Source organism: Beta vulgaris, chromosome 2, assembly GCF_026745355.1.
Source record: "Beta vulgaris subsp. vulgaris cultivar EL10 chromosome 2, EL10.2, whole genome shotgun sequence".
Taxonomy (NCBI): domain Eukaryota; kingdom Viridiplantae; phylum Streptophyta; class Magnoliopsida; order Caryophyllales; family Amaranthaceae; genus Beta; species Beta vulgaris.
The window spans coordinates 48,570,929-48,592,790 of NC_079203.1; the positions used below are offsets into that span (position 1 = coordinate 48,570,929).

General features: G+C 35.0%; 2 long non-coding RNA genes across 7 annotated transcripts in view; both read right to left on the reverse strand.

Moving 5' to 3' along the window:
- LOC104908922 (uncharacterized) overlaps nucleotides 1–21,862 on the reverse strand; it is a 92,814-nt gene that overhangs the window by 44,862 nt on the left and 26,090 nt on the right. For 5 of the 6 annotated variants that reach the window (XR_008968258.1, XR_008968257.1, XR_008968246.1 and 2 more), the window contains exon 3: nucleotides 1,142–9,848. This is a non-coding gene — a long non-coding RNA (uncharacterized LOC104908922). The remainder of the gene's footprint in view (nucleotides 1–1,141; nucleotides 9,849–21,862) is intronic. The other variant, XR_008968263.1, reaches the window with a different exon arrangement.
- On the reverse strand, nucleotides 10,528–13,350 carry LOC130590393 (uncharacterized). Its single transcript, XR_008968265.1, has 3 exons — nucleotides 12,390–13,350; nucleotides 10,793–11,360; nucleotides 10,528–10,658 (listed from the first exon to the last, which is right to left on the reverse strand). It is a non-coding gene; the product is annotated as an uncharacterized LOC130590393 (long non-coding RNA).

Here is a 21,862-nt window from a genome sequence, read left to right on the forward strand (position 1 = left end):
ATTGCTAACCAAAATATCCAACTCATGAAAAGGTAGGATACAAGGCACCACAACCACTCCTTCCCACTCCTTCAGCAGAGGAATCAACTGCCAAAGTGCTCATAACTATTTAGAACCAAGACCAAACACGACTATCTACCACAAATTCTGAAACATTAAACTAGCTTGAAAGATGACTGAAAAGTGGACTAAAGTACCAGAACTGAAGCCTAATTGACAAATGAAAACAAAATCAATCTGCAAAAATGAAAAACAATAATCTAATGGAGCATATGTACGAAAAGTACCAAGATAAAAATGGAGGCTGACAAGACAACTGGACACGAAACTCCTTCTACACTTACAACTGTTTCCAACAGTACATCCCTTAACCACCAAAATTTAGCAGCAATCAAATGCTTCATTACAACAAGAGCTAATTCACACAAAAACAAGAAAAAAAATCAAACAAAAGAAACAAAAAAAAGAATTGTCAACGAATGAAATTCCTAACGTGAAACAAACCCTTGGAGAAAAACAATAAATCTAGTACGATACGAAAAATTATCAATCAATCATCCAAGCCAACGCCAGAAATAATGATTTGTTGCCCTCCAAGGTAGGACCAAACCAAAAATAATAATGATTTGTTGCCCTCCAAGGTAGGACCAAACCAAGTAAAACTACTAACAACTTAAATATCAGGATGATGTCAATTACCAGTAAACCAATAAACATAAAACAAAGGACCTTTCATACTCAATATAGATCAAAATACAAAAATAACACAGTGACTGGAACCTGAAAGCATAGGATAATAGTATCAAAGCATACACCAGAAGTATGTTCATCTGACAATGCTGATATAAGAGCTCAAATGTCCACAACGAATCACATCCGAAATCCGAGTCGTATATTCAGTACAAGAAAATATAAATACCAACGGAAGAAGATATGTAGGTAGAGATATTAGTAACCAACACAAAAAAGAAAAGGAACAAATAATAAGGAACTCTCCCAAATCTTTTCCTTATCAATCGAGCTGCACTACAATGGTGTCAAGTATCAAATCCAAATGTTTGAAAGAAGAACCACACAAATGACCCTCAAACATAAGACTCAACCAAGAGCATATAGATGAAAGAAAGTCAAGAAATATTACCGAATGAAGAGAAAGACACGTTAGAAGGACTTAGGGTATTGTTCTCCTTCAAACCTCCCAAATATCAAGGCTCCTTCAAACATCTGCAACCAGAAAAAACCGGAAAAAAAAAACAGTTCCCTTTGTAAGTTAACCCAAAAGGCTCCTCTTTTCTAGTCCCTATAACCCCAACTAATAATCTACACCGCCAGCATTAATCAAACAAAGGCTCATACAAGAGTGAATCTGAAGAAGAGAAACATTTAAATCTCCAGAACAATATTAGAAACATAGCGAACTTGGAGGTTTCTGCAAAGACCAATTGAGGACAGACCTCCAAAACTGAGACATAGAAAAGCAAAAGCCCAATTAAGCATTATGCCACAAAATATCTGCTGAAGAAAAACCTAAAAGGGGAACCAAATGTTAAAAAAAGAAAGTAAAGGATAGTTGTCACAAGATCACAACAAGGCCACATGAGTGTAGGCTAATCAATGAGATCAACCATAAGATCAACAGAGCTAGAAGCAGGAAAGAAAGACGCCAACACCATCAAGATCAACATGGGCCTGAAGCATAAGACTAAACTTGGCGCACAATAAAAAAAAATAATCAAAATGCGTACAAACTAATATAAAGTTATATACTTTGAAAAGCTGAGCAAAATTTCTTAATCCATCAGCATTGTAGCTCGATATCACCAATCTCATGACAAAGAATTCAAGGAATAATATACGGCACTTATAACTCAAATGACTATGGAGAACAAACCAGCTGGCAGCAACAACCAGTCAAAGCCAAAACATCATTCCAATAGTCATGATCCACAAACGTAAGATTATGACACATATCCGAGTCAGATCCACATGGAACTATGAGTGATATAAAACCAAAATCATCTGAGAATGAACATGAAGCACAAAGCAGAGTCAATCTACAACTGAAATATCAAAAAACTATTCCCAAATAAGATACTAGAGCAGATCTCCAAAACAAATGATAGACAGAAAACTCCCTCTTAAATCAGCACAAGATCTTTCAAAATCCATCATCGTGCAGCCAAAAGTTGATGACACTACAAAGACCATGTCGCTACAGTGAGGAGCATAGAATAGAATCCATCAGCACCCGTACTAATCCTTCACAACCTATGACCAACATGATATCTGAAATGGCAAACAGAAAACATGACATAAAACTAAACCCTAATTCTTTTGAACTTATATCTCTAATTATAAAAAGTTAGTATTAAGAAACTACATGATGAGACAAATCTAACATGATTACACATGACTATGTTATTTCTTAGGTATAGATACATTCAACAAGGTCAAAGTGAAAAGTGTCAAAAGTCAATATGGTACAACTAAAAGAAAACGGAATAGTCAACATGACAACCTCCATTTTTCCGACAGAGAAAAGGGACTAAAGGTATATCACACAACACACTCGTGGTAATAACAAGCTAAAACCTAGATTATCCAATAAAAGGACACCAGCGAAAAAATGTCGTGCATGCATGCTTGAGAAGCCAAAAGCCAACATATAAAAAACTATATTCGAAGTGTGCCATTCTGAAATTCCCACTGAAAATTCAAGAGAATAGCATCAATGCAAAATGTATAAGACGTTCCACTAGACAATAAATAATGCTAATGCAACAATGTTCTACCATTGGCCATTGCTATAATGTGTAACCATAGTACTTCATGAAGAAATTGATGAAGCCTCTCAATCAGAATCAGGACGCAATAAAAAAGTGAAGTCCAATATTTATAGAACATTCTTTGCAGATTAAGTTCTAGCCCTTAGATTAGGAGCTCGGAATACGTTATAGCTGCACTAACTTCTTCTTTGAGTTGGTTGGCCTTCAGATGAAATATAGGACCAGCATGCATACAATAGTACATGCAACCACTTCGATCCTTAGACAAGTAAACATAGCAATATGAAATTGATGCAGGAGGACAAATCTAATGATCTAGGGACAAACTTTTTATTTCCTTCAAACTCGGAATCATTTTCTACCAACTAGAATAAAATGGCAATTTGCAGATACCCAAAGTATTCTGATATAATGAAGACAGAAAACCATGAGACCCTCAAAACATCAACCTCTTAAGAAATTCCAAAAGTATTATAAGAAGTATCTAGAAAACAATCAACCTGAGGCATGAACCAAACACCGCATCATAGATAGCAACTTGAAGTGAACAGAATAAACTTCAATTTTGAGAGAACCTTTCGGCCAAAACATACATGCTGGTTTTAGAAAAGAGTGAATCTACATAATCTAAATGAATTAGCTTTTTCAAATAAACCTCATAAGAAGATACCATCTAGTCCAGCGCGATTACACTCCAAAACAACTCCAATCGTCCTCGTGAAGCAGCGTTCAAAAATGAATTGACTTGTCCCTAAAATAACCGGGTCATAAACACCACTGGAAACATTTACAAATACACCATTTAGGTCATGATGTAAATGAAAAAAAAAAAACACACATGCCAACCTAAAAAGATCTCCATGTTCAAAGTAGCCAACAAAAATCTAGAACAACCCCGAACCTACCATAAGTTCCCAAGCTCCCCAGCATATGCTGTAAGAACATAGGCTATCAAAGCTTGTTCATATATGCAGATCAAACTGAACCTTTTCTTGTAAGAACATAGTCTATCAAAGCATGTTCATATATGCAGATCAAACTGAACCTTTTCTTGTAAGAGATTGAGACAGAGTGAGAAAACTCCTTATTGCAGAGAGGGATGCCTGCAAACACACACACAAACTACACATATACTGGTTCCTATAAGAGCTCGATCTAGCAAGGCAGGAATAACATAATTCAACATTATGCATACATTTAGTTACAGATACTTCCTATAACTTAAATTTCAATTACACACTTCCTATAAAAAAAAATTCTAAAGCCATGGAAGGAGTCCTGCAACTATGAGATCCAATATAATCAAACCCCCCCCCCCCCCCAAACCCTTTTGCTACTCCCATCTTTCCTGCTACGGCCCCCAATCCTAAAGAAATAGTATCTGAAACTCGTATCCCAAAATGCACCAATGTCCAATAACATCTCAAAAATCATTAGTTAAAACGAGAAACAATTACCATAAGGAAAATCATCCAAAAAAATGGATTCTCACAATGCATATGCTTACATAATGACCTATAGAATGTGTGCTGCACTTGACTAAAACATCCCTGAGAAGAAAAAAAGAAAAACAAAAAGAAGAGTTCACTACAAATTAATATACACCTCTAAATAAATCAAAGAAGCTCCAAGACAACACAAAGGAACAAGAGAGTATCAACATGGGCCTAAAGCAAGAGGGATAAACTTGGAATCTGCACAACAAATAAATTTACTGAAGATGCAAACAAGCTAATTAAAGTTATATAGCCAAGAAGTTAAGCGAACAACCTAATCCATAAGCATTGAGCTCCATCACCAATTTCGTGTGAACAAATTTAAAGATATAAGATATTGTATGACACATATAGCTCAAAAGACTATGGTTAACAAAGCAACTGGTATCAAAGACTACTCGAAGTCCAGCATCAACTGAAATATCAAAGAAAATTTAGAGTTACCATACAAGATACTAAAGCAGATATCGAAAAGAACTGATAATATACTAGAGCACATCTCCAAAAATATAGAAGACAAAAAAACTCCCTCTTAAATCAACACAAGACCTCCCAAGATCGATCATCGTGCAGCCAAAAGATGATGACCCAACAAAGATATATCGCTGCAGCGAGGAGCACAGAATAAAACGCATCAGCACCCGCACAAATCCCCTCAAAACCTATGACCAACATGACTTCAGAAATGGCAAACAGATCATGAAATCATGACATGAAAGCAAACCATAAATTTTCAAGCCAGATATAATATACGTTCCTTTCAGTTAACAGAAAAACCTCCATTTTCCTGACAGGGAAAAGGGATTAACTAACACTATATATCACACACAACACATTCATAATCATAGCAATGAGAAGTTATCAGCCAATAAAAAAACCAATAGAAAAGATGTCATGCATGCATGAACGAGAAGCCAAAAGCCAATAGTTAAACAATTATGATCAAAACGCACCACGACCATATCCAAAATTTTCGCTGAAAATTCAAAACAACAGCCTCAATGCAGAATGTGTGTCCCAAAGAAATAAAAACGCCTTGTATGTTAATGCAACGATAATATTCTACCAAAATGCTGATATGTGTAACCATATACTTATAATGAAATGGATGAAGTCTCTACAATCAGCATCAGCACTCGGTAAAAAAATGACTCCAACATTACTATAATATTTTTCGCAGAGTAAGCTCAAGCCATCAAAGCAGCAGGTGGTTATATGTAATAGCCGCAATAAGTTTTACTTTAGTTGGTAGGCCTTAGAGCAAAATATAGAGCCTGAAGCACCACAAAGAATGATAATTTACAGATTTCTAAAATACAAATTAACATAAACCAGAATACCAGACACTCAAAACATCAACATGTCCGAATGCCAAAAGTATTCTAAGAAGTATCCAGAGGATCATGACCCAAACACATAGATAGCAAACTGAAGTTGTAACTTCAAATTTGACAGAACCTTTGGCCAAAACATACATGCTGGTCATCATTAGGTGAAACGTAAAAGTAGAAAAATCGAAACAAATTAGCTTTTTTCAGATATGATGAGTCCATCTTGGCCAGCATGACCATAACAACTCAAAATCACTCTCGCAAAGCAACAACATCTCCATTTCCTGTTCAAAAATAAATTATTGGCTCGTCCCTGAACGACCTGGTCATACAACAACATATACTAATGCACCATTTTTGTGATTATGTACCCAGACGGAATTGGGAAATATTAATGGAAACTACAACACTTACCAACAATTTCCTGGACTACCCAATTTATGCTGTAAGAACACAGTCTATCACAGCTTGTTCATATACTCCAAGTCATAACAGCACCAAAGACCTATCGAAAACATGAAGATGCAGCTCAAACAACCAATCAAGTCTTGGAAGAAGTTGAGATAGAGCAAGAAAATAAAGTGACCACAGCTAAACACCATGAGAAAAACTGCACATACATTTCTTCAAGCAAAGGCAAGAATAACATAACGGATACAAGCATTGCATACAAAGCCAATAACCATGACCTCAAATTGACTAATGATTTAAATTACGCTGACTATCTATAAAAGCATTTCAAAGCCATAGAAAAGGAAGCAACTAGACAAACGTTGGAATACAATAACTTGACCCAAATATGGACGCATAGGATGAAAGCACATACCAGAAGCAAGTATATCTAATATAAGAACTCAGGCATCTACAAACATCACATGAAAAAGAATATGCAAGTGATTACATTAGCAAGTAAAACAAACAAACAGCAAAAAAGCACACACACATAATTAGAAGAACGAGCAACTACACTTCCAAATCTGCAGCAGACTATAAGATATACACAAGGTCTCCAACCAAAAAGAACTATCGACCAATGAGAAAAACAGTGCGTTGGAATGCAGCTACAGTTTTTCATCCAACATCTTTCTCAAACATCAAGGAGCCTAACATCTGCAACCAAAAGGAACCATCAAAATGAAATCCAATTTTAATTGAATGAACTTAAAACTCCTCTTCACTTATGTAACACAGAAACGAGTGGGGATATAGGCAAAGAAACAACGTTTCTGAAACAGAGAACCTCCCACTCCAGCTATTTAGGCTTCGCTAACATAGAATTGATTAGGTGTGGGAGTTCTGGAAGTAGGAATGGGACCTCATATCCTAAAGAGTTTCCATACTTCATAGCTCACAAAGACACCCTGTGTCAATCAAAAAAGGTTAATACAGGATCAAACCATGAAGCAGAGGAAAAAGACCAACCTCGTAACTCTGCATGTGACAAACCAATTCAGGACAAAACCAAGAGTGAGGAATGGGTAAGCAAAGCTCCCCATATCAAGCACTCTGTAACACCACCATCATAGCATCACTTTTAAATATGTTATCAAAAAGGAACCTACTTATGTAAAACTGAAAAAGTGAAATATATATATAGAGAAGAAAATAAATAACCACGTCACAAAATCATCAATGGTGAGTAAACCAACCAGTGACCTGAACCATAAGATAGAACACAAAGCCTGGAGTGAAAAGAAAGATGGCCACGTCACACCGGTAAACATCCAGTAACATTAAAATCAACATGCATCAGATATCCAAACACTAATGTAGTTATATATACCCAAGCTGCGGAAAAAATTATGTAATGCACCAGTACTGAACCTTGGAGTCACCACTCTCATGTCAACGGATCCAAGGATATAATATGACAAAAATACAGCTCATAAAACTAAAAATAAACAGCTTGCAGCGAAGACTACTCAGAGTTAAAAGAAAACCAAACATAATATTTGCTGTTGTAACTAGTAAAAGCTTATCCCCATCATAATCGGAACTTAAAACGAACTATAATGTTGTATGCAACCACTTAGGATCTCCGCATCATAATATAAACAATCAGCAGGAAGACAAAGTCCAATGATCTCATGGACAAACAAGCACCTCTATAATTTGTCAAGGAACCTACAGAAAAGGTGAATCAGCTAACTCTCACATGAGAGCTCCAAAAGTGGTCCTAGATAATGCCAGCCACAAGATAGAAGAATAATTTACACTTAACCACAAATTCTTCGCTTTGCAGCCAACCATAGATAGACCAACCAACTTACACAACATAACCACAGACTTCAAATACATAAACACAGAAAATACTAGAACCTCAAGACAGCAACCTTCATCTAATGGGAACACCAAAACTATATCCACATGAACAGACCAAGTGAAGATAATCATGAACGTGTGGCATGACCCACACCACATGTTAGATGGCAAACTTAAGACAACAAACTTCAAGTTTCACCAGTCTGGCCGTTCTTTAAATAGGGAAAGAGCAGAACTAAGAGATCCAAAAGACTAGGCTTATCCAAATAAGCCTCACTGAATCAGTCAAAATCCTATACAACATAATTTCACTCTAACAAGAAATTCATATATAAATGACTCGCTCATCCCAAAACAACCTAGTCTCACCGCAATGCTGGAAACATGTACGTGGGATAGAACAAAATCAGATACTACTCACCAATCCAAAAGGTTTCGCGTTCGAAATAGCAAAAAATCAAGAAACATAGGATTTTAAACACATACCAAAAATACCCACAACTACCTGATATATACTGTAAAAGCACATTCTATAAGAACATATCAGAGATAATAGGATGGCAAGACGCATACTACAGGAAGTTTGAAGAAAGAGTGCCCAGTGGTACCAGACTATTACAAAGATGCAGCACAAGGGAAAAGAAATCTTCTAATTGCTAACCAAAATATCCAACTCATAATAAGGTAGGATACAAGGCACCACAACCACTCCTTCAGCAAAGGAATCAACTGCCGAAGTGCTCATAACTATTTAGAACCAAGACCAAACACGACCATCTACCACAAATTCCGAAACATTAAACTACCTTAAAAGATGACTGAAAAGTGGACTAAAGTACCGGAACTGAAGGCTCATTGACAAATGAACACCACCATAACAAAATTAATCTGCAAAAAAGAAAAACAACAATCTAATGGAGCATATGTATAAAAAGTGCCAAGATAAAAATGGAGGCTGACAGGACAAGAAACTCCCTCTACAATTACAGCTTTTCCCAACAGTACATCCCTGAACCACCAAAATTCAGCAGCAACCAAATGCTTCATTGCAACAAGAGCTAATTCACACAAAAAACAAGGAAAAAAAATCAAACAAAAAGCAGAATTGTCAACGAATGAAATTCCAAATGTGAAACAAGCCCTTGGAGAAAAACAAAAAATCTAATACCGTACGAAGAGGAAAACACGTGAGAAAAAGATGTGTTCCATCAAACCTCACAAATATCAAGGAGCACAACATCTGCAACCAGAAAAGAACCGGAAAAAAAACATAGTTCCCTTGTAAGTTAACCCAAAAGGCTCCTCTCTTCTATAACCCCAACTAATAATCTACGTCGCCGAGATTAATCAAACAAAGGCTCATATAAGAATGAACCTGAAGCAGAGAAACATTTCAATCTCCAGAACTATATTAGAAACATAGTGAACTTGGGGGTTTCTGCAAAAAAGACCAATTAAGGACAGACCTCCAAAACCGAGACAAAGAAAAGCGAAGCCCAATTAAGCATTATGCCACAAAATATCTGCTCAAGCAAAACCTAAAAGGGGAACCAAATATGTAAAGAAAAAGAAAAAGTAAAGGATAGCTGTCACGAAATCACAACAAGGTCACATGAGTGTAGGCTAATCAATGAGATCAGCCATAAGATCAACAGAGCTAGAAGCAGGAAAGAAAGACGCCAACACCATCTAGATCAACATGGGCGCGAAACAGAAGACTAAACTTGATGCAGAATAAAAAATTTAATCAAAATACATACGAACTAATATAAAATTACATACATGAAAAGTTGAGCAAAATTGATTTGACACTGCTTCACACCCAAAAATAAGCGAGCGACATCTGAGTTAAACTTGGAGGTAGAAGTCTTCTTTTGTTTCTCGGCAGTGAAGTAAGACCAAGCTCATGGGCTTATTATCCAACATCGGAACAATAGGATCCCCTTTTTTGCCTCCATGTCCCCCCGTTTTTCCTAATCCATCAGCATTGTAGCTCGATATCACCAATCTCATGACAAAGAATTCAAGGAATAATATACAGCACTTACAACTCATCCGACAAAGAATTTTCTGAAATAGCACACTCTTAGTGATAAAGCATTGATAAAGCATTCTTTGCAGATTAAGATTAAGTTCTAGCCCTGAGAGCAGGAGCTCAATATGTTATAGCAGCACTAACTTCTGCTTAAAGTAGGTTGGCATTAGGACAAAATAGGGGACCAGCATCACATGCATCCAATAGTATGTGCAACCACTTAGATCCTTGAAAGGTTAACATAGCAATATGAAATTGAAGCAGGAGGACAAGTCTAATGGTCTAGGGACAAACTTTTTTTCCCCTTCAAACTCGGAATCATTTTCTGCCCACTAGAGTGAAATGGCAATTTGGGTATTCTGATATAATGATATAATGAATACAGAAAACCATGAGACCCTCAAAACATCAACCTCTTAGAAATTCCAAAAGTATTCTAAGAAGTATCTAGAAAACAATCAACCTGAGGCATGAAGCAAACAACGCATCATAGATAGCAACCTGAAGTTAACAGAATAGATTTCAATTTTAAGAGAACCTTTCGGCCAAAACAGACATGCTGGTTTTAGAAAAGAGTGAATCTACATAATCTAAATGAATTAGCTTTTTTAAATAAACCTCACAAGAAGAGTCCATCTAGTCCAGCGCGATTACAGTCCAAAAGAACTCCAATCGCCCTCGTGAAGCAGCTTTTACCTGTTCAAAAATGAATTGACTTGTCCCCAAAATAACCTGGTCATAAACACCACTGGAAACATATACAAACATACCATTTAGGTCATGATGTAAATGAAAAAAATAACACACACGCCAACCTAAAAAATTCTTCATGTTCACAGTAAGTAGCCAACAAAAATCTTGAACACGAGAACCCAAACCTACCATAAGTTCCCAGGCTCCCCAGGCCCCAGCATATGCTGTAAGAACATAGTCTATCGAAGCTTGTTCATATATGCAGATCAATCTGAACCTTCTCTTGTAAGAGATTGAGACAGAGTGAGAAAACTCCTTATTGCAGAGAGGGATGCCTGCAAACACACAGACAAACTACACATACACTGGTTGCTATAAGAGCTCGATCCAGCAAGGCATGAATAACATAATTGACATCAACATTATGCATATATTTAGTTACAGAGACTTCCTATTTTAAAAAATTCCAAGCCATGGAAGGAGTCTTGCAACTATGAGATCCAATATAATCCAACAACCCCAACCCTTTTGCCACTCCCACCATTCCAGCTGTGACCCCCAATCCTGAAGATATAATAGTATCTGAAAGATAATCTCGTATATTAAAATGCACCAATGTCCAATAACATCTCAAAAATCATTAGTCAAAACGAGAAACAATTACCAGAAGGAAAATCATCCAAAAAATGGATTCTCACAATGCATATGCTTACACAATGACCCGTAGAATGTGGGCTGACACTTGACTTTAACATCCCTGAGAAGGAAAAAAAAAAGGAAGAGTTCACTACAAATTACTAACATATATACCTATACATAAATCAAAGAAACTCCAAGTCTCCAAGACAACACACAGGAACAAGAAGAGTAACCCCCCAACTAAAGATAACACTATATCAGAGAAAATGCATTATACACTGTGTTGAAAATAATTTTTAAGCATTCAGAGGTCCACAACCATAATCACATACGATAAGAAAAATGTAAACATTAAGGCAAGAACACATGTAGGTAGAAATAATAGTAAACCAGCACAAAAAAGGAATAAAAACAAATAAAAATGAACAACATCCTATCCAAAACATTTTATCCTCAATCAAGCTGTACTATAGTGGTGTCAAGCAACAAAACTAAAAAATTTAAGTAGAACCACAGAAACAACCCTCAAACATTAAGACTCTATCCAGAGCATGTGGAAAGTCTAGAACTATTAACGAATAAAGAGAACAACTTTAGCAAAATTTCCTATCGCTTAAACCAAAAGGATCCTCTTTTCTCGCTTCTATAGGCTAGCTCATAAAAAAGGCCGCTGGCAACAATAAAAAAAAAGCTAATATAAGAATGAAACAAAGGCCGAGAAGAAGTCCACGATGCACAATTATCTTAGACACATGGCAAACCTGAATTTCTTTGCAAAGACCAATTCAGGATAGACCTCCAAAACTGAAAAATTGGATAAGCAAAACCCAATTAAGCTGTACCTCATCCAAAACATATTCATATCTTCTCAAGAATCTGAAGCAAAATGTACAAGGTGAACCACATATGTAGAGAACAACATAAATTATTAGCATCATGTGTATATTAACCAATGAGCACGACCACAAGAGAAACACAAAGCGGGAAAGAAAGACCGCGGCACCATATACTTAATGGACATTCAGTAACTTTAAGATCAACACGGGCCTACTAAAGCAGAAGCATAAACTTGGAATCAGCACAGCAAATAAATTACTCAAAGATGCAAACAAGCTAATTAAAGTTACATAGCAGTTAAGCGAATAACCTAATCCATAAGCATTGGGCTGCATTACCAATCTCGTGTCAACAAATTTAAGGATGTAAGATAGTGTACGACACATATAGCTTGGGATGAAAAGAAAGATACCAGCACCGGACACCATTAAACATCGATGGAAAATGCACCTGAAGTATAAGGATAAACTTAGAATGTGCAAGAGATATTTAAAATTTAAAATTAATATAGTTAGTTAGTTAGTTACTTTATCCAAGAAGCTGAGCAAAAGAATTATGTAATCCACCAACTTTGAACTTTGAACCTCCGAGTCACCACTATCATGTCAATGAATGCAACGACACACAATATGAAACATAGAACTCGTAAAAGTAAGAATCAAAGGAAAACCAAAACACCAGTTGAGAATTGAGATAGTCGACTACAAGATCAAAACATGAAACCTGAAGCATAGAGCTGTATGTGTCATTATGGTGCTGCGCACACCAAAATCACACCACAAAGAATCAATCGAAAACGGAAATTGAAATTCGCAAGAACATAAATAATCTGAAATTGAGCAATCGAGAACAAATTAAAGACAGTAAAGAGGAAAACCTAAATCATTAGCGTACAAAAATTGGTGGAGAAGTATTTATAGGAGTAGCTGCCACAGGTAGCGTATGAATTATGATGATTGAGGAGGCGGTTTACATTACAACGGTTTTAAATTTGACGCGGTTTCGGAAAGTCGGTTAGTGTGAGTCTTTTTATTGACTTGCTTTTTTAGGTTTTTTTTTGTTTTGAAGGTCTAAGTGGAAGAATCTATGTAGGGTTTTTTAATTATTGTGAAAACTTTTCAAACAATTACATTAATCCTAATATTTGTTACTAAGCTACAACAATTAGAGAAAGTATGTAATTATTTGAAAACTCTAGTATTAATATAAACACTATAATTAATAAATGTAGTTAATTCTGAGTGTTAATTATATTTTTCCATCGATTTATAATCTACTTATAAATACATTTTATATTAGGTAATAATAATATTAAATATGTGCAAAAAGACTCATGTGGATTTGGCCTATCTTAATATTAGCGTAGACCAAAATATTTACCTGTCCTTTAAATATAGTGATAGTTTCATAAAATGACCATTTTTAACTTGTAATTACTCATCTTTAGATACTTTATACAAGCTACTCCATTCGTCCCATGTTAGTTATCATACTTTGGGAATATAAAAAAAATAAGGGACAATCATTTTTGTTATTTTTTCCACTTTTTATATTACTTTTGACCAATAAGAATTTACCGATTTTTCGATACGTTTTTTGTGAACCCTACCTAGATTCTTTCACTTAGGCTATGTTCAGTTCACCTGAAATTTTCTGATCTGATCTGATCTGATCTGATCTGATCTGAACTTATTTTTTCTGATCTGATCTGATCTGAACTTATTTTTTCTGATCTGATCTGAACTTATTTTTTCTGATCTGATCTGATCTGATCTGATCTGATCTGATTTGAACTTATTTTTTCAACAAGATCTTATCTTTTATAAAATATATTATTACTATTATATTATTACTTTGTAAATCATTATTATGCAATACATTATAAGATATTCTTTATAGTGTTACTATTATTATCATTTTATTTCTATTACAACTTTTATACAACTTTTATTATTAATAATAATTATTATTATTATCATTATTATAAGAACAACAATAATAATTATAATCATAATTATTATTATTACGAAAATAATTATATAACTCAAGTCATTATTTTATAAGAGCACTTATACAATGTTTCACACTTTCCCTTAAAAAAAAGTTTCACACTTGAGAAGTCGGCAAACTGAACTCTTTTTTTTCCATATAAAATAGAACAAGATATACAAACAACTATGACTTGAGCAAAAAATAAATAAATATCGTGCAACTTCAAATAGCTAAGAATGAGTTGAAATTCGGTAGGAAGAGGTATACCGAATCTAAATTTATAATTTGTATCTCACACTTAGCTTATTTTGAAATGTAATCCGAACATAGTAGTTTCGTTATCATGAATTTGAGATATCATATTTTATATATTTCTTATTTTTGCGTCAATCTTATGTTCTTAACACGTGGCTTTTAATTTTCTATTATTTAATAAAAACAAAATAACTTAATATAATAATAACAATGACATTTATAATGGTAACAATAAGATTAATAATAATTACCAATATTAATAATTAATAAGTACAACAACAACAATAATAATAATTCTTTGAACAAATGTACTAGTAAATAATAATACCCCTTTGTATTTTTTTTATCTTTGTCACTTAGAATCTTGACACTATTCACAATAAGAGATAATCTTTTAGATTTTTCTCAATATATAAGAAAAAATATAGTCATGTGGGGTCTTGTTTGATTCGTCTCAATGAGTACTTTATTAATATTCAATTATTATAATTTTTATTAATATGTAGTAAAAGATATTTAATAATAATAAGTTTTTAAATATAAGCATATATGATCTGAACTGATCTGATCTGGTCTGATCTGATCTGGTCTGATCTGATCTGATCTAACTTTTTTTTCTGATCTGATCTGATCTGAACTTATTTTTTCTGATCTGATCTGATCTGATCTGATTAGATCTGAAATAAGCAAAAATAAGGTGAACTGAACATAGCCTAAGCTACAACAATTAGAGAAAGTATGTAATTATTTGAAAACTCTAGTATTAATATAAACACTATAATTAATAAATGTAGTTAATTCTTAGTGTTAATTATATTTTTCCATCGATTTATAATCCACTTTATAAATACATTTTAGGAAAAATCGATTTTAATAATCTCAACTTTGAGTCATTTACTTTTATTAATCCCAACTTTCGATTATTATTTAATAATCCGAACTTTAAAGGTTATTTGCTTTGATTGGACCCAACAGGTTAAGTAACTTGTTATATCAAGTTGGTGTACACGTGCCATTACCTAATTCGTCAAAAATTAAAAACAAATAAATCACAAAATAAAAAAAATAAAAAAAATAAAACTCAATCCCAGATTCCCAGCCATAGCTAACTGCCGGCAGCCCCCTTCCCCACCCCCATTCACCGGAACTTCCCCCTCCCATATCCTCTACGTCGAAAACAACCCCACTCCCTCCCCCTCCCGTTCTACAACCCCGATTTATATTCCCTGCCCCGACCCCACCCCAGCCTCGATGGCAGCTCCTCCTCTCACAATTTCTGGATGGGTTTTTGGGGTTGTAGGAGAGGGTTGGTGAGAAATCAGGTCTGGAGAAGGAGAACAGCCAGGGTTTCGGGGCTAGGGAAGGCTGAAACGGGTAGTTTCAGGGCTAGGCAGAGGAGAGAGGTTGTTTTCGTGGTCGGGAAAGGAGATGAGGGTGGTTTTCGGAGGCAGGGGTTGTGAGGACGGTGGTTCCGGTGGTGGCTAGAGAAGGAGATGAAGTTTCGGGGATGGGGATGGGGAGTGTTGGGGTTTTCTGGTGGTGGTCTCGAGAAAGGTAGGGTTTCCGCTGGTGGGCTAGAAGAGGATAAGTGGTTTCGGGGTAGTTGGCTGAGGGGGACGGTGGTTAGGGGTGCAGGAGGTGGTGGGCAGGGTGTTCTGTTGGAGATGGGGAGAGGATGTTGGGGAAGGTGGTAGCTGGTTTTTTTTTCTTCTTTTTCTCTTTTTTTTTAATTTTTTTTAAAAATTTGACCAATAATATGATGACAAGTGTCATTTTAAACCCAAAAAAAAATGAAATTACCTATTTAACAAGTTGCCGGTCACTTGGGTCCAATAAAAGCAAATACACCCTAAAGTTCGGATTATTAGATAATAATAAAAAGTTAGGATTATTAAAAGCTAATGGTGAAAAGTTGGGATTATTAATATCAATTTTTCCTACATTTTATATTAGAGTATATACTCCTCCGTTTCCTAAAGATCTTCCCACTTACTGTTCCTACAGATACCAAGAAAAATCAAGTTGTGTGGAGCATGGTGTGAGTAAAGTAGGAGAGAAAATAAAGAGGTTAAGATAAATAAACAAATAAAAAGGGGTTAAAGTAGGAGAGATAAAGAGAGTAAAATTGAATTAATAATGTAATGGTGGACCATATGATAGTGACATGAGAGGGTAAATAGGGAAATTTGTTTTGCCAAATATGGAATAAAGCAAAAGAGAGAAGATCTTTTGGAAACACCCTTAAACGCAAAAGAGGGAAGATCTTTAGGAAACACAGGGAGTATAATATTAAAATATGTGCAAAACAATAGAGAATATATATGTATATTAAGTAAAACATAATAGTATAACTTAAATAACGGTTAATGGTTAACCGGAAAGCCATACTGAAAATCTGGTTAACCGCTTAGGCGGTAACTGATCTAAAAGGCTACGGTTCGCAAAAAGGGCGAACCGAAACTTCTGATTACCGAACCAAGATATTATTTTGGGACGGTTAACCACCCATGAACATCCCTAAATCTAAGTGATAAGCCTAGTGGGATATGGTTTTGCTCCACAACATTAAGATTACAGCATAATACTAAGTAGTGATTGTAGCTTGTTTGTTTGTTGAACAAATTGTAACTTTTTTTTTGGGGAAAAATTTGTAACTTGTTTTTCTTATTATGCTACATAGTAAAAAAAAACAAAAAAGACTTGTGTGGATTTGGCCTATCTTAATATTAGCGTAGACCAGAAGTCTTTACCTGTCCTTTAAATATAGTGATAGTTTCATAAAATGACCATTTTTAACTTGTAATTACTCATCTTTATAGTACTTTATACAAGCTACTCCATTCGTCCCATTAGTTATCATACTTTGGAATATAAAAAAATAAGGGACAATCATTTTTGTTATTTTTCCACTTTTTATATTACTTTGACAATAAGAATTGAGTTTATTGGCACATCAAATTTTTGTTGATTATAATAGAAACTTGACAATTATATGGACTTTCTAAAAAGAAATTTTGACCATTAAATGGGACGCATGGAGTAATTTTAACGTAGTGATCCTTTGCTTATACTAACTTAACACGTAAAATTTCCTTTTTAATGTAGTAACATTTTTTCTCAGTAGTCATTCTATATTTGCTTATTTTATATTTATAGTCATTCCGAATGATAAAACGAACGATTTTGCTGGAAATTATGTAGGTAGCTCGATCTTTGATTACTTAACACTTTTTGATTTGATTCTTTTTACAGACTAGTTGTTGTATCGCCCGCTACGCACGCGCTATCCCAAAATATCGTAATGGCAAGGACTAAATTGTTTTCCCAAAATCAAACACAAAAAAACATAGTTTTCCCAAATGGTTAAATTGTTAAATACGAAAACATAAATTTTGAATAATACAAGCCAAAGCTTGCTCTAGATAATATCGCCTTTTTGTTAACGTAGTTCTCTTTTTCATAATTGATGTATCTTCCTTATCTCCAACTATTTGAAGTTGGAAATTTGAGCGTCGACTCTGGAGCAATCTAAGATTTAGGTTAATATTAATAATTCTATGATAAAAGGAAAAAAGTATTCTTTTCTTTTTCCCTTTCTCTCTTACTCATCTTTATGATTTTTCAATTTTTTGAAAGTCAACTCCTACTCGTCCGTCTTCTTACTCCCTCCACGCACTCTAGTCCTTTCTCCATCTTTAACTTGTTTCTTTTTTCCTGAACACTTAAAAAAGATTAGAAATGTAAATAGAATCCAGTGAAGAAAAAGAAATTAATCCTATCCATAATAGTACCAACTAAATGAAATTTAGCCAAGATCGCATCAGATTTCCCACATTTTCACGAAATACAACCTAAGAAATAAAAAAAGATGTGCAACCCATGAAATGAAAAGGTTAGACCAACTCGGTCATCCCCATTTAAACTCATGTCTAATCCCCTCTCATTTCTCTCTCTTCTCTAAACCTAATTATCTCCCTTCTCTCTTCTCACACGTCGTCTTTCCTTCCCCCCTCCTTCTTTCTCTGAATTCCTCTTTTCCCTTCGCCTTCAATCTCTCTCCTCTACTTTTTCCGCATTTCTCTCTCGGAAAAACTCGTTGGATTTCGTTCGTTGTTCATCGAAAAATCGCCAGATTTCGTTTGTTTTTCCTAGAAACTCTCGATTTTCATACGTCGGCTGATTTCGAAAACTCGCCGTCTCTTAAGCTTCGTCGCCGCGCGCGGAATCACCATTCTCTTCATCATCGTCGTTCATTTTCATTCGTAAAACTCGCCTGATTTCGTTGTATTTTTTGTTCGCCGCACCACCATTCTCTTCATCATCGTCTTCAACCACCGTAATTTCGTTCTATTTTTGGTAATTTCGTTGGTAAATAGTTTTTTTTATTTAGTATTTCATGTATTATATAGTTTATAATTAGTTTTTCATTTTAATTTTATATTTATAGATCTAGAGTTTTAGTTTGTATTATTTAGTTTTCATTTTCTTTTTTTTTTCTCTTTTTATGTGTATAAGTTTTATATATTTTTGTAAGTTTTTATTTTTCTGTACAAGTTTGTCAGATTTTTGTATTTTTTATACGCAATTTCATTTTTTAATTTGGTGTATAAGTTTTTTTTTTTTTTTTGTATACTGTATATATATGTAAAATTGTTGAATATATTTTATATAAATTTTTTAAGCGTATTTGTATGAAAAATTGTTGTATAAAATATGATATATTATAATATGTTGAGCGTATTTCTCATATACACAATTTCTTTGGCTGCTTCATGCTTTGATTTCGTGGATACCACATTTAGTGGCAATTTGAAAACTGATGCGATTTTCATGGATAACCGCGTCAGTTATTGATATTAGCTGTAGTTTTCCGTAAAAACCGCATCAATTTTTGCTTAACTTGACCGGATCAGTAAATAGCTGGGATTTGCTCCTAGTCCATCTGATGCGAACCAAAACCACATTAGTAAGCCCAACTTTGACCGCATCAAATGATCTTTTTTCCACTGGTGAGTTGCTTAAACTGAGTGCTGGCTCTAGCAACTCAGCTGCGAAAAAGGCAGAAGACACTGATGAGGAGCTAGACAATCACTTGGCTGGTGTGATTTCTTATCATTTTGTAAAAAGTACCATTGATGCCTGGATCATTGATTCACGAACATCAGATCATATGATTGATAACCTTGAGAAACTCAAGGATGTAAACAACTGTTTCATAGACCTAAGATAAATTTACCAACTGGTGGCACAACTCATATAATCCCCCTTATATTAACACTATTTTAAGGTTCTTTCTTAACCGAGTCTTCAATGGGCTTAGTTAGGGCACCAGTAACAAAGCCAAGTTTTCTCTTTGTTGCAAGAGAAATTTCCATAAACCTCACCAAGGTTTATAGCCTGCAATTCCTGTTAACTGTAGGTCTAGTTTTAAAGAGTTAAGCATATCAGAAGGATGCATATATAAGGGATTGTTACATTCAATGGTAGTTTTTGAAGTTTCTCCACCAGCTATAACTTTAAGTATAGACAAAGATGAAAACTTTAACACTATTGTAACACTATAAAACTAGAAACTTCAATAAGAAGATTCTCAATGACCTTCACAAGCTATGATACCATGTAGAAAAACAAAAAAGAATGAGATAATCAGCTCATGTAACCAGCAAGAATAACTTAGCAATGTTAGTAGGTAGGTATCTCAAGAAAGATGGCTCCCCCTTGCGTATTATGTGTTTGTTGTGTTGCATTGTTCTATTACATTGTGATATATACTAGGGAACCTCTCTCTAGGCTATAATCCCTAAGGAGGATCCTTACACATAATCCTAGATAAAGACAAAGCAGCTTTACTAATGTCATTTGCATATCACATCTACATACACCTGTATTTTTCTTTACACTCTCTCTCAGGATGAGAGTGTGAGGAAGGAGACACTCGCATCTTGCTGAAGAGCATGTCAAACTGATGAATTGGAAGGCTTTAGTTAGAACATCATCTATTTAATTGCTACCTTGAAGGTACATAGAAAGTTTTGATAGTGCCTTGTTTGATCTTTTCCCTTATAAAGTGGCAATTAACTTCTATATGCTTGGTCCTCTCATGGTATATAGGATTGACAGCTATTGAGAGTGCTGCTTGGCTGTCACACTTCAGTGCAGCAGCAGGAAGTTTCCTGAGACCAAGATCTTTTAAGAGAGATATTAACCGAATGATTTCACATGTTGTTAGAGCCATGGCCCTATACACAGCTTCTGTTGACGACCTATCAACAACAATTTGCCTTCTGCTTTTCCGTGAGATATGAGAAGATCTTAAGAGAACACAATAACCAGTTGTAGATCTTCTAGAAAAAAGGCAAGAGGCCGAATCTAAGTCACTATGTGCAATGAGTTTAGCTAAACTATTGCTAGTTAAGAGAATGCGTTGCTCGGGAGCCTGTTTGATAGATATAGATAATCAACATTTCCGAATGACAAAAAAAAAACATTATTAATGTATCTAAAATTTTAACATAGATCTTTTATCGATCATAGTATAATTATCACTATTTTACCCGATATTATAGAATATTATCATCCTACAATCCAATCACGCTAATCCGATTATAACCATTGCGATCCAATTTAAAAACCAATCTTGACAACATATATAAGCAATATAAAAAATGAATAAATATACAATAATTGATTAAGAAACTTATAATTTTAATATCTAAACTAATACATTTGATCTCGTGATCACAAAGCATATATTGTAGAATATTACCATCCTACAATCCAATCCGCTAATCCAATCATACCAACCATTGCGATCCAATGTAAAAAGGACCAATCCTGATAATATCATACTCCCTTTGTTTCCTAAAGATCTTCCCGCTTAAATACGATTCCAAAAGATCTTACCTCTTTTACTTTATTCCTTGAATTTTTTTTCCCTTTTTACCCTCTCATATTATCCACCATTATATTAATTCAATTTTACTCCCTTTCTCTCTTCTACTTTAACCCCTTTTTATTTGAAATTCTATTTATCGCCCTAAAATTACTTAAAATTACCCCAAATAAAGTTGAAATTACATTTATAACCTTTTCTTTCTTTTCCGTACCACCACCACCCCCCACCCACCACCCACCAGCCCCACCTTCGCCCACCCCACCAGCAGCCCCAACCACCATCCATTCGTAAAAAATCGAATTTTTTTTGGGACATGGGCGGACGTCCGACGTGGACTTTCACCTCATGGCCCGAACGTCTAGTCTGGACGTTCAGGCCATGGGTGAAACGTCCAGGCCGGACGTTCGCCCCATGGCCCGAACGTCCAGGCTATTCGGGACGTTCGAGCCATGGGGCGAACTTCCAAGCCAGACGTTCACCCATCTCCCAAAAAAAATTCGATTGCAGGGAGGCAAGGTGGGGTGTTATCTGGGTTTGTAGCAGATGTAGATTATCATCAAAAAAATTATTGGAGATGCAGATTAGAAAGGGTGCGTGGGACGTTCTTTTTCAACTCCATCCTTTTGGGGAAATGGACTGCA